This window comes from Otolemur garnettii, unplaced genomic scaffold, assembly GCF_000181295.1.
Source record: "Otolemur garnettii isolate 467f Iridium unplaced genomic scaffold, OtoGar3 scaffold00020, whole genome shotgun sequence".
Classification (NCBI taxonomy): Eukaryota; Metazoa; Chordata; class Mammalia; order Primates; family Galagidae; genus Otolemur; species Otolemur garnettii.
In genome coordinates, this window is record NW_003852415.1 from 3,536,159 (window position 1) to 3,540,027 (window position 3,869).

Below are 3,869 nucleotides of genomic sequence, written 5' to 3' on the forward strand. Positions count from 1 at the left end.
CTCACAGCAACCTCCAACTCCTGGGCTCAAGCGAGTCTCCTGCCTCAGCCTCCCAAGTAGCTGGGACCACAGGTGCCCACCACAACGCCGGGCTATTTTTTGGTTGCAGCCATTATTGTTGTTTGGTGGGTCCGGGCTGGATTCGAACCTGTCACCTTAGGTGTATGTGGCTGGCGCCTTAGCCTCTTGAGCCACAGGCGCCAAGCCAATAGCTCATTTCTTTTTGGCACTAAATAATATTCCATTTTCTGGATGTACCACAGTTTATTCATCCATTCATCCAAGTTTTGTCAATCATGAATAAAGCTGCTATAAATACTTGTGTTTACATTTTTATATGGATTTAAGTTATTTATTTATTTGGGTAAATACCAGGGAGTGTGACTGCTGGATCATATGGTAAAGAGTATGTTTAGTTCTGCAAGAAACTGCCCAACCAGCCAGGCATGGTGGCTTACGCCTGTAATCCCAGCACTCTGGGAGGCTGAGGCAGGTGGAGTGCTGGAGCTTAGGAGTTGGAGACCAGCCTGAGCAAGAGTTAGACCCTGACTTTACTAAAAGTAGAAAAAACTAGCTGAGCATAGTGGCAGGCACCTGTAGTCCCAGCTAATCAGGAGGCTGAGGCAAGATGATCGCTTAAGCCCGGGAATTTGAGGCTACTGTGAGCTAGGCTGATGCCACAGCACTCTACCCAGGGCAACAGAGTGAGATTCTATCTCAAAAAAAAAGGGAGGGGGGAAGGAAAGAAACAGCCTCTCCAACCTGGCTGTGCCATTTTGCATTCCCACCAGTAGCAAATGGGAGTTCCTGTTGTTCAGTATCCTCATTAGCATTTGAAGGTGCCAGTGCCTGGATTTTGGCCATTCCCGTGGATGTATAGTGGTATCTCAATGTTGTTTTAACTTGGAGTTCCTTCAAGACATGATGTTGAACATCTTTTCAGGTGCTTACTTACTGTCTGTCCCTGTGTCTCCTTTAGGATAGTACCTGTTCAGGTCGTTTTTCTCATTTTTTAATCTAGTCATTTCCTGTTTTTTATTTTTTTATTTTTTGGCCAGGGCTGGGTTTGAACCCGCCACCTCTGGCATATGGGGTTGGCGCCCTACTCCTTTGAGCCACAGGCGCCACCCCATTATCCTGTTATTGAGGGGTTTTTTTTTTGAGACAAAGTCTCACTATGTTGCCCTTGGTAGAGTGCTGTGACATCATAGCTCACAGCAACCTCAAACTCTTGGGCTTAAGCTATTCTCTTGCCTCAGCCTCCCAAGTAGCTGGGACTACATGTGCCCACCATAATGCTCGGCTATTTTTGTTGTTGTTGTTGTTGTTGTTGTAGTTGTTGTTGTAGTTGTTGTTTGGCTGGCCCAGGTGAACCTACCAGCCTCGGTGTATGTGGCCGGCACCCTAACACTGAGCTATGGGCACTGACCCCCTGTTACTGAGTTTTGAGAGTTATTTGTATATTATGGATAATAGTCATTTATCAGATCTATCTTTTGCAAATATTTTCTGAGTCTGTGGTGCGCCTTTTCATGCCCTTGACCACCTTAGTATTTTGTTGTTGTTGTTGTTTAGCAGGCCCAAGCCAGATGTGAACCCACCACTCCCAGTGCATGGGGCCAGCGCTCTAACCACTGAGCTACAGGTGCCCCACCTTAGATTTTGAGTTGATGCCTCCTGGCCATGACTGAGTCAGACTATTGTACAGAGTCTAGACATTTCCACCCAGTTCAGGATTTCTCTAATCGGCAGTCTCTCCTGGTGCCCAGTGGCTGGCCAGAGACCTCAGATCTGCACCCTAGTCTGATGGTTCCCCTGCCCCACCCAATTTTTCATGGGGGCTGCTTGCCACTCATACTTATATACTTCTAACTCAGTCTCAGTGCCTACTTCGGATCAAGAGACCTGTAGTTGGGGAAGAACTTAAGTCAGTGTAATGGGATAGAGAGAGAGTAGGGGTGCAAATTTAAGTTGGAGGGTCATCTTTTATGTTTACCTAGATAGAGTCAAAAAGAATGGAAAAATAGGCTCGGCGCCTATAGCTCAACCAGCTAAGGCGCCAGCCACGTACACCTAAGGTGGCGGGTTCGAATCCCCAGCCCGGACCCGCCAAACAACAATGACGGCTGCAACCAAAAAATAGCCGGGCGTTGTGGCGGGCGCCTGTGGTCCCAGCTACTTGGGAGGCAGAGGCAGGAGACTCACTTGAGCCCAGGATTTGGAGGTTGCTGTGAGCTGTAATGCCACGGCACTCTACCCAGGGGGGACAGCTTGAGGCTCTGTCTCAAAAAAAAAAAAAAAAAGAATGGAAAAATAAATATCCAATGTACTGAATACTAATACAAAACTAATATATAGACAACTACAAGCCCACAAGAATGATGAAACACAAATATAGTCTAGCAAGAGGGAGGAAGAGGGGAGGAAGAGGGGGAGGGGAGAGAAGGGAGAGAGAGAGAAGGGAGGGCGATTGACCAGATGAGGGAAAGTGACTGGTGGGATCTCACCTAATGTGCACAATGTGAGGGTGTTCGGCCCATCCTCTGGGTGAAGGGCTCAACTACAACTTGAACTTTACCTTAGAGTTGAAAACAATGTAACCTAAAAATGTGTACCCTCATATTAATTTGAAATAAAAAATAAGTAAATAAAAAGTGAAAAAAAAAAAATGGAAGCTCAGGGAAGCCCCCATCGATAATGCCATTATGCTGGGCTGAAACGTGGGGCCAGGGCTATACTCAACAGCAAAAAGGTCTAAGGGAAGGAATGGCAGGTGCAAAGACTCCAGGCTGTGTGGCTGAGGCAGGGCAAGCCCAAGGTGGGAGAGGAGATGAGGCAGCAAGTTTCAAAACGCAGAGTGGTGGCATATCTTGGAGGCCACAGTCAGAGTCTGATTTATTCCAAATGCGCTGGGAAGCCACTGGAGGGGTTTTCAGCCTAAGAGTGACATAATCTGATTTGCATTTTTAAAAGCTAGCACTGGCTGCTGGGAGAAGAATGAATTACAAAGGAGCAAGAGGAGGCAGTCAGACCACTTGGGTGTTTCCTTGCTTTGGTTAATATAAATATCCCAGCCCAACCACGTCTCCCCTAGGAGGACAATCATGGGGGCTGGAGTGGCAGAGTCACACACACACTCACCGACTGCAAACACACACGCAAGCCTTAGGTCCTCTACACTCACCAACATTCACATTCTCCTGCACACCGTGCACATACAAGCTCGTACGTTCCCCACGTGCATACTCACCACACAGAGGCATGCAAGTCTCATGCACATTTGCTCCCACGCATGGCACCAGCAGAAATATTTTCCTGTACACACTAGTACACACACTCCCATTTATATATTTCCTTGCTATACATGAAATACTTGCACACACACACAGAGAACCACACTCTCCTTTATAGACACACTAGTTCCAGTTTTCCAAAGGGAAGCAAGTCTGAACAGAGAGGTGCCTAGGAAAGGGGGTTAGGGGGTCTTATGAGAGGAAGAGGTAATTGCAAACCTAGTGAGTCATTAGAGAAAGAAAATGCCTGCACTGTGTTTTACCCTCCAGTGCACCTGAGGGTTGGGCCAGCCAGTTACCAGGGGCACTCCACCAAGGCCTTCATTCAGCAGGTTGGGGAGCTCCCCTGTAGTTCCTCCCCGCTCAGCCACTGCCACCCGCCAGCCCGCCACTACTCTTAGTCAGCTCTCACTCCTCTCCTAGTGACTCACGGAAGCATTGTGTGGGGAGGTGGGGTAGGGGGTTGCCCCCAGCTGCCTGGGAAGCCTTATGGCTCAGGGAAGGGGAGGAGTGGAAGACATTTTCTTTCAGGGCCTCCCTTGTCACAACAGTCAGAAGAGAAGCTGGGGCCAGGGT